Consider the following 11,235-nt stretch of genomic DNA (forward strand, 5'->3'; position numbering starts at 1 on the left):
CCCAGGGTACAAACCCTGGCCAAATTAAAGCTTTGCTCTTTCATAAAATGCCATATTTAGAAAATGATGTCACTAAGAGCTCTTCATTGGCTTTGCTCACTTTTGAGCTTTAAATTGCATTTGAGCATAACTCAACTCATTTGTTCCTTTAGTAAGAAAGTTTTTTCTTTTTAATACTTAAAAGTATAATTTCTCTTTAAATCTGGCAAATGCTTTCACTGGTTAAAGAAAAAAATCTTGTTTTCTTTCTTTCTGTGATCAGACAGCTGGTAGACAAAGAAATGGAGAATAAGAAGTTTTAATTATACCTTTCAAAGCCCAACAGATTTGAAAGCTATTCAGTAATTACATGTGGGTTTTCTCAGTATTAACTTATCGATGTTTAAGAGATTGTAGCTCTTGTTCTCTAAGGTGAGGTAGCAAGACTTGTTAATTGAGCCACAGTACTAAAGCTTTAAATTTCAAAAGTATTATTAATGTTTATTTTTTTCTTCAGGAAATTCTTGCATCTTTTCTTTTTATTTCTAGTTTCCATATTTAAGAACATCTCAAACAAGAAACCAACTTTTTAAATAATACTGCAGCTTTTCTACTTCAACTACATAAAATAGCATCAGATGCCAAAATAGAACATACACCAAGCAAAAATATGGTGTTATAATACCCCTACTTGAGACAAAGTGTCAGGAAGAAAAACCAGGGAGGCAGGTATCGATGACATAAAATATCTCTTGTAAACTCAGTCCTTGACTTTTAGGGGAAAAAAAAAACATACTGGCACTATTGATTCTAAAGTTTAAGATTCTGATCTGAAGGTAGAAGTGAGCAACATTACAGAACGTCATTCCAGTATTGTTCATATGTTTTTAAGTTGTTAATAATACATATTACATAAAGTGCTGGAGAGTACGATGTCCTGATAATCTTCTTGCTGGAAGGGTTCATATATGATACATCATATACATTATAAAAGACAAAAAATACTCATTGGCATGTGTTTCATCACTGATTTTCTTATAAAGAAAACAGAATTCATAATGGGGGTCCCAATCCTAGCACATTATTCTTGAAAAGCTTTCAAAAGCTCACCTCTAAATGTTATGGTAGTAATAGGTACTAAACTTGTTAATACCTAAAATTGGAAATTAAATTATAGCACATGAAGCCTCAGTGAACACCTTAATTATATAAACTATGATGCAATTTTCCTTATCCAACTGAAACATCAGTAGTGATCACCGTCCATGCATAAGAATGCCTTCATAAAAGCTTACAAAACCAGATTAGAAATGGCAGTATCTGACTATAGAGAATAAATAAGAAAAGTTACACTGAATTTGGCAATAAAGACAGTTTAGCATTACCCTTTTCAAACTTCCCTCTATCTTAAGAAGTAGAGAAAATGTAGAAGGAAAGTAAGTGCCTTCCATATTTAGGAAAAGGAAGTGAAAAATGAACATCCACTTGCCTCAGGCTACAAAAGCGAGACCACTGCAACATTATTCAACATGAGTAAATTCACTTTGCTTTGGGATCCAGCCAAGAATGCATGGACTGGATTCATGATTGCCTTTGAGAAAGGAGAACCCAGGAATCACAATGTTTTGTACCAACCCAATATTAGACTTACTTTTGACAACTAAGGTACAGTGGGATATTCTAGGGCCCTAAGACTCATGTTATGTTCATGGACCTAAAAGCAATGAGGATCCTGTTAACTGCTATTGAAAGAGACGCCATGACGGACCCTACTAATTCAAACTACAGCGCTGAGTTAGTGGCCCATGTTCTGTTACATATTTTATCCTTTTAAAATCCAATCAGCTCTAGAAGACCAACTCACCATTATAGCACCTACACACTTAGTTTTTGGCCAGTCTCTATATTGTTATGCTTTAGAGTAGATTATGCTGTTTTAGTTATCAAGCTTGTATTGTTACTGTAAACTCATGACCCCATCTCTCAAACCCAGTATCCATAATTGTTAAGGCAACAGTTAGGTCTCATGATTCACGTTAATTTCATGGATCCTAGAGACTGGTTGATTCATGGATCAGACCAAGTGTAAGACAAGTCCCCCCAGACTGATTTCAGAATTATCCTTATAGACTGAGACTTCATTCCAACATGATGGAGACAGAGCACAAGCCTGTCTGAATAGACTTGGATTCTAGGCTCATCCTTGTATACTCATGGTGTTTAGACTTAATGCAAATACAGTTGTCTAGTCAGATTATGTGTTAGACACAACTGTGATCCAATGCTCTCTATAAAATACATATATTCATACATCAGACCCATCTACATGCATTGTACACTAAATTCCAACAATTGGCACCAAAGTTTATAACTTCAGAACCATCTGTACACAACCAGGTCTATTATCCCACCCACTTCTTATTTAGTCCTAGAAAAGTCAGTCCTCAGGCTAGCTCCCATGGTTGTTACAGTTCCTAGATATGGTCTTTAGCGATTGTGATCCCTAGGCTTCTCCTTGGCTGACTCAGGAATCAATTCTGGCAGGCTAAGAACTACAGCAAGAAACCTGATTCAAGATCATGCCAATTAACTTGTCAGGCATCTCTGAAGAGGCTGATTGGCAAAACCTTTCTAAGATAAATCTGCAAAATCTAGACTGAGTATCTACAGTTTAACAATCTAAAGCATCAATATATCGACGATGAGATCAGGAAAAAATAATGTAAATATGACATCAAAAAAGTAAAAAAATAATGCAACTACAACTGACTCAAACCAAATGGAAATCTATGGACATCCTAGCAAAAGATATCCTTGGTTTTAGAAAATTTAGTGAACTTAAAAAATATACAAAGAAACAATTCAATCAAATCAGGAAAATAAGTTGTAATCTTGTGAAATATATTAGAAAATTTATGATAGGAGTTAATGTCCATGTAGTAGTAATGTGTGTGTGTGTGTGTGTGTGAGTGTAAGAGAGAGAGAGAGATAGAGAGAGAGAGAGAGAGAGAGAGAGAGAGAGAGGAACAAAAGCAACTTCATTGAAAGACATCGCGTAAGCTGAGTAAAAATTGGGCAAAGAAGTTAGTCAACATTTCTTAAAATTAGACATAAACTAATTTTTAAATCCCCATTCCTGCTAAAAGTGCTATTTATTCTCAGTAAACATTACTTACCACAAAAAGACATGAAAATGGCAAACAAATACATGAAAAATCTCTACAATACTAATCTAATCATCAGTGTAATAAAATTTATAATCACAATGAGCTATTGTCTCTCATGTTAAAATACATATCATTAGAAACATGAAAGACAACAAATGCTAGAGAAATGTCCTGGAAAAGGAACTCTTAAACACTTACTCACATAAGTGTAAATTAGTAGCATCATTACATAAAAATATGTAAGTTCCACAAAAGCATGAAAATAGAATTACTGAATTACAGAGATATCTCAATTAATAGAGTATACACTTAACATGGACAATGCCTTGAATTCATCACCCAGAACTGCATAAACAGATCAAGTTGGGCACATATATAACTTCAGTACTCAAAATATAGAAGAAGAAATATTGAAAATTCAAAGTCATCCTTCGATCCATAATGAATTCAGGGTTAGCTTGAAATACCATACCAAAGACACTGGTAGAAGAAGATGAAGAAGAAAAAGAAGTAGTGGAGGGGGATGAAAAAATAGAAACAGGAATAAAAAAAGGAAGAAAGGGAAAGAGGGAGGGAGGGAGGGAGGGAGGGAAGGAAGGAAGGAAGGGAAGGAGGTGTAGCTTGAGTTCTCATTTATCTTAATAAGAAAAAAGCAGTCATATATTAAGGGGTAAATGTTGAGAGATCAGAGAGGCAGAGCACCCAATCTCTATGAAATCTTCATAACAAATGTGGTATCCTGTCTCTAAAAGTCTTCAGACTGAATGCCCTCTCTACAAAACCTCAGACTGAATACTGTGCTCCTGGCTCCTGCTGCCTTATATTCCTCTCTCTGCCCAGCCTTATCACTTCTCTTCTCCAGCTCCCTAGGGCTGGGACTAAAGGTGAGAGCCACCACCGCTTGGGTCTGTTTCTCTTTTAGATTGATTCAGTGTAGCCCTGGGTGGCCTTGAACTCACAGAAATCCATCTGCCTCTATCTACTGAGAGTTGGAATTAAAAGTGTGTGCCACCACTGCCTGGCCTCTAAGAATAACTAGTGGTTCTCTCCACACTTTGATCCTCAGGCAAGTGTAATTTGTTATAGCACCAAACAAATAATTACCACAAGAATGGAAAGAGGACAGGAGGGAAGGAAAAAGAAAAGAAATAGAAATACTATGTAATCCAATATTTCAACTATTAAAGAATATGCAAAAGGAAATTAAATTTGCACAGTAATTGGATATTTGGTGCACCAATATATGAAATAATTTAATAGTTCATTAATTAAAAAGTGGGATTAAACAATGTGATGTATACAAGACTTAGACAAGATCAAGCCATTCTGAAAGAGGGAAGTTCTCCCTCCTATACTCAGGAACTATTTGTAGTTGATAGCTACTGAGGAAGGGAGAATCATGCTGTTTTCAGTGTCTGTCTCTTGACACGTTTTCCTTGATCCAGTATGTTGTCATTTAAACATATGGGAGACACTAGTTGGAATAAGTGGGTTTTCATAAATTGGCAAATATTATCTAGATCATCACAAATAATTCACTTTTCCCCTTTATCCATCATTTTTATTGTTCTCTTATCGTACTATAGTTTTTTGCTTTATGACAGTCATCATAAAATAACATTATTTTTTCATTATTTATTAATGTATCATGTATTACTTCCACTGAAGTATGAGCCTTAAATGAGGAAATATCAAAACTCACTCTCAGTTTATAATATTTGATATATGCATATATATTGATTAATTATTAGCAATTTACATTTCTTCATCTTTAAGCTATTTCAATCAAATGTGCAAGTCTCCAAAAGTTTAATCATTCCTTTTATCTTAGTATGAATCACCTCACAGTAATTTTTGGCACTTTTGCTGCCAACTTGCTCTGTCACTTTTGTTGAAGCAATATTCAATATACCAAATTTCATTAAAATTGAAGAATATGTCTTATTGAAATTATTTTTCACAATTTTACTATTTTGGAAGACTGGTGCATCCTAACGTCATCTTGAAGATGAAAAAAAAATTAAATATAGTAAGGTAAAAGCAAATCAGAGGAGTAGAGCAAAACAAACAGAAGAAAACAAAGAAGACATAAAAAACAGATATAGATGCAGATATCCACTCATTCACATGCTTAGGAATTCTATAAAAACACAAATTGAAATCTATAACACACACACACACACACACACACACACACACACACACACACACATATATATATATATATATATATATATATATATATATTCAATTAACCTGGATAGTAAAAGAAATATTATTAAATGAAATATTATCAAATTAAATAAAAACATGTTTTTACTTTTTGGGTACATCTTCCTCTAGGATCTTGAATTATAAGCTCAATGTCCTTTATTTATGGCTAGAATCCACTAATGATTGAGTACATACTATATTCATCTTTTTGGGTCTGGCTTACCTCACTCAGGATAGTGTTCTCTATTTCCATCAATTTGCATGCAAAATTCAAAATCTCATTGTTTTTTTACCGCTGAGTAGTACTCTAATGTGTATATATTCCACACTTTTTTTATCCATTCTTCCATTGAGGGGCATCTAGGTTGTTTCTAGGTTCTGACTATTACAAATAATGCTGCTATGAACATAGTTGAACAAACACTTTTGTAGTATGACAGGACATCTCTTGGGTATATTCCTAGGAATAATATTGCTGGATCCTGGGGTAGGTATTGGATATTGGAAGTATACAAGATTTCCAGGCAAAAATTGAGAGGTTGGGGGTGGGGGTGGGACCGGGGTAAGGGGAGATGGGGAGAGAGAAGTGAGAAGGGGAGGATGGGGAGAGCTTGGGGGAATGGGACAGTTGTGATGGAGGAGGATTGGATATGGGAGTAGGGAAGTACATATCTTAATTAAGGGAGCCATTTGAGGGTTGGTCAGAGACTGGACTCTAGAAGGGTTCCCAGGTGTCCAAGGAGATATCACCAGCTTGTTCCTTGAGCAGCTGAGGAGAGGGCACCTGAACTGGCCCTATACTATAGCCATTCTGATGAATATTTTGCATATCACCATTGAACCTTCATCTGGCGATGGATGGGGATAGAGACAGAGACCCACATTGCAGCACTGGACTGAGCTCCCATGGTCCAAATGAGGAGCTGAAGGAGAGAGAACATGAGTAAGGAAGTCAGGGCCCTGAGGGGTACGCCTATCCACTGTGATGGTGGGGCTGATCTAATGGGAACTCACCAAGGCCAGCTGGATGATGGAGCATGTGATCACACTGGACTCTCTGAATGTGGCTGACATGGAGAGCTGACTAAGAAGCCAAGGACAAAGGCACTGGGTTTTGATTCTACTCCATGTACTGGCTTTGTGGGAACCTAGTCTGTTTGGATCATCAACTTCCTAGACCTGGATGGAGGGGGGAGGACCTTGGACTTCCCACAGGGCAGGGAACCCTGACTGCTCTTTGTACTTGAGAGGGAGAGGAAGGGGGAATGGGGGAGGGGGACGGAAATGAGAGGAGGTGAAAATTTGTAATAATAATAATAATAATAATAATAATAATAGGGAAAAATTAAATAAAAACAATCTTGACAGGACCTTATGAGATAAGGAGCCTCCAAACATGCCTAGAATTAATTTTCTGCTGGCCATCTACTGTTGGACATATGGCCTAAACTTAAGTGTAGTTTGTTTCCTCTAGTGAGACTCCCTTGAAGAAAATTATGTTTCTATGTGCAATTGGGTATCAATTGTAGATAACTTCTGGCTTAGGAATAGGGGCATGTGTCCACTTGTCCTTTAAGTTCTAGGACTATATCTGGTATAGACCCATGCAGGCTCATTCAGGCCCTGTGATTGTTGCCTCATTCTCTAAGTTCATATGTGTACTGGCCCAATTGTGTTTAAAAAACTTTATTTCCTTGGCGTTACCCAACCCTTTTGGCTCTTACACTCTTCCTGTCTCCTCTTTGTGGAGTTCCCCAAGCATTGTAAATGGAAATGTTTGTTGCTGGGTTGGTGTTTACATTTTTTGGTAGTGTATACAAATAACGGGTTTCTTTACATATATTCTGTTATGAAGAATAGTTATATCTATATTTCATCATTTCCATCTCCTTTCATACTCATTGCTAGGTTTGAAAATAGAGATTACTAGTAATATGAGTAAGGAAATGGCTTGAAATGATTCAAATTTGTGAAAAACATAAGTAATTTATGAAAACATATCTTTAATAATTACAGGTCTTTCCTATGTCCTTTCCCTGAAGCAGAAAAAACAAAATATGGTTTTGTAGTTCCTTCTTTTTTAATGAATAGTAAAGGCAAATTCTTATTAGTAGGACATAGAATGGACTGCTACATTAAAAGGATATCCACCTATAACTACCACCAAAACCAGGATGGGTAGCTAGGTCAAGGAAAATTTAGGTGTTGGCATCAATGGGCAGAGTTCCTACTTCATGGCACTCTTATCAGTAATGTTTAGAATTGGGTACTACCAAGAGAACTATTTACTCTTGATTGTTTTAGATTATAGTCACCTAAAAATAAATCAGCTATTTCCATACTAGATAATTTTGAATATTTATGACTTCTTTTTATGTAGTTCTTGTATCTCTCTTCCCCTGACAATATCTTCTGCTCTCCCAGTCCCTATGAGTTGTAGCAATACTAAAACTCCCTTTTCTTTTTAATCTGTGTATTATCTTCTATTGTCTTTATTAACTTCTACATGGCTTATTTTTTCTCTGCCTTAATCACTGGGTAAAGGATATTAAAATTCATTTTGTTTGGGATTGTAGCAGCAATGAGCTTGCCAATTACAAAAAAGCCTATTATAATTCCTCTTTTTAATGAAGGATAAATATTATATTTTTGTTTAACAACTTAAATAGCTAATTGAGTATAGCCATTTCAGTTGCAGTTAAATGTATGTTATAACAAAAAAGAGAAATGGATTTAAATGCAACTTGTTAGATACCATAGGTAGCACTCAATATGGACATGAGTCATTCATGGTGGATAAGAACAAAAGGGAGGGGGACTTGATCGGGGGAGGGGGAGGGAAATGGAAATGGGAAGCAGTTGCGGGGAAGAGGCAGAAATCCTAAATAAATAAATAAATAAATAAATGAAAAGAAAAGAAAAAAAAGAACAAAGCACTAAATAAAACAAGCAACTTAACAGAGAGAGAGTGGAGAAAATGAAAGGCATCTTTGAACTGGAATGTGCAGTATGTAGCAGCACCTTAGTGTTACTGAATGCACAGAAAGGAATATACAACCTAAAGAATGCATGGCAAGTTGCTCTGCTCAGTCAGTCACTGACTGAATATTTTATCTGTAGAAATGCAGCACAACTTTTACACAGTTTATGAAGAACCCGCTCTTCATAAACAAAAATCTTTCAAGCCTAGAATTCCCCTACTCATGGTTCATCTAGGAAATTCCTAATTATGAATTAAAAGGTAGGGAAGATTTTCAAATTATATCCAGGTCATTATAGTCCTCAGAAAATTCCAATAATCTTAAAAATCGTTATGGAACTTTAATGCTCTATTTGGCTAAGTTAAGAGTATTTGTTGACATGACAGGAAGTAAAAGAAAAAGAAAAAGTTAATGGTCTGCTGTTGAGGGAAGAAGAGAATACAAATTTATTTAGGAGCCATAGAAAAACACATACTGATTTTCGTATTATATACTAAGTATTTTACAATAAAAAATCAAGATGCCTAATGCCTTTTTAAAATATTTCCTATTTCTTTATGAAGTATACATGATTCTTTTAGAATTTTACTACACAATAATAGATTTTGGCCTCCAAAATGGTTTTGTCTATTTGATTTGTAATAATACAACAAATAAAATAATTGTTTTAAAGATAAGTGATAATTGAGAAAAACAATCTTTAAACAATATCATTAGAATATCAAGGAAATCTTGACTTCCCTAGGTGGAAGTTACTCTTTTGGATTTAATAGTAAAGTTTTCTAGACACTACTTAGCTGGGTCTAGAGTATACCACTGCATACTTTACTTAGAATAAAGACAACTTAACAGTTTAACATACTGTAGGAAAGTAACTGAACTATAAAGTTTTCCATAGGAAATAATAATAACTTTTGGTAAACACAGCTCTTTTATCCTGAATATTACTCTGAACCCTCTTTATACTTTCAGAATCATTTTATCTCCACTGCTACAATACTGGTACAGACTGATTGCAACAATCAACAGACTTCAAAAGTTTTCTCAGTGAAATGTATTGTGGGCATAGCTCCTTTTTTTGTTTATGACTGGCTATTCTACCTTTCACAGGATATAAATTTTAATTTGTTCAATCAGAAATAATCATTTTCTAATTCTATTACATTTGCTTCAATAGGGATTTAGTAGGAAGCTCAAAATTTACTCTTTTTTTAAATTTATTTATTTATTAAAGATTTCTGTCTCTTCCCCGCCACCGCCTCCCATTGTCCTCCCCCTCCCCCAATTAAGCCCCCCCCCCCTCAGTCCGAAAAGCAATCAGGGTTCCCTGTCCTGTGGGAAGTCCAAGGAACCCCCACCTCCATCCAGGTCTAGTAAGTTGAGCATCCAAACTGCCTAGGCTCCCACAAAGCCAGTGCGTGCAGTAGGATCAGAAACACATTGCCATTGTTCTTGAGTTCTCAGTAGTCCTCATTGTCTGCTATGTTCAGAGAGTCCGATTTTATCGCAGGCTTTTCCAGACCCAGGCCAGCTGGTCTTGGTGAGTTCCCAGAACATCCCCATTGTCTCAGTGTGTGGGTGCACCCCTCGCGGTCCTGAGTTCCTTTCTTGTGCTCTCTCTCCTTCTGCTCCTGATTTGGACCTTGAGATTTCAGTCCTGTGCTCCAAAGTGGGTCTCTGTCTCTGTCTCCTTTCATCGCCTGATGAAGGTTAATATTCAGGAGGATGCCTATATGTTTTTCTTTGGGTTCTCCTTATTTAACTTCTCTAGGATCACTAATTAAATGCTCAATGTTCTTGGTTTATGGCTAGAAACCAAATATGAGTGAGTACATCCCATGTTCCTCTTTTTGGGTCTGGCTTACCTCACTCAGGATAGTGTTTTCTATTTCCATCCATTTGCATGCAAAATTCAAGAAGTCCTTGTTTTTTATTGCTGAGTAGTACTCTAATATGTATATATTCTATACTTTCTTCATTCTTCCATTGAAGGGCATCTAGGTTGTTTCCAGGTTCTGGCTATCACAAACAATGCTGCTATGAGCATCGTAGAGCATATACTTTTGTTGTATGATAAGGCCTCTCTTGGGTTTATTCCCAAGAGTGGTATTGCTGGGTCCAGGGGTAAGTTGATCCCGAATTTCCTGAGAAACCGCCATACTGCTTTCCAAAGTGGTTGCACAAGTTTGCATTCCCACCAGCAATGGATGAGTGTACCTCTTTCTCCACAACCTCTCCAACAAAGGCTATCATTGGTGTTTTTGATTTTAGCCATTCTGACAGGTGTAAGATGATATCTCAAAGTTGTTTTGATTTGCATTTCGCTGATAACCAAGAAGGTTGAGCATGACCTTAAGTGTCTTTTGGCCATATGAATTTCTTCTGTTGAGAATTCTCTGTTCAGTTCAGTGCCCCATTTTTTAATTGAGTTAACTAGCATTTTAAAGTCTAGTTTTTGGAGTTCTTTATATATTTTGGAGATCAGACCTTTGTCTGTTGTGGGGTTGGTGAAGATCTTCTCCAAGTAAGTGGGTTGCATTTTTGTCTTAGTGACAGTGTCCTTTGCTTTACAGAAGCTTCTCAGTTTCAGGAGGACCTATTTTTGCATGCAAATGGATGGAAATAGAAAACACTATCCTGAGTGAGGTATCCCAGAACCAAAAACATGAACATGGGATGTACTCACTCATAATTGGTTTCTAGCCATTAATAAAGGACATTGAGCATATAATTTGTAATCCTAGAGAAGCTAAATAAGAAGGTGAACCCAAAGAAAAACATATAGGCATCCACCTGGATATGGGAAGTAGATAAGATTGCTGGGCAAAAACTGGGAACTTGGGAGTGAGGTGGCATGGGGCTAAGGGGTATTGGGGTGATAAATGTAAGAAGGA

This window comes from Microtus oregoni, unplaced genomic scaffold (assembly GCF_018167655.1).
Source record: "Microtus oregoni isolate MIOR12 unplaced genomic scaffold, Mior012 000050F_ref0000143, whole genome shotgun sequence".
Lineage (NCBI taxonomy): Eukaryota > Metazoa > Chordata > Mammalia > Rodentia > Cricetidae > Microtus > Microtus oregoni.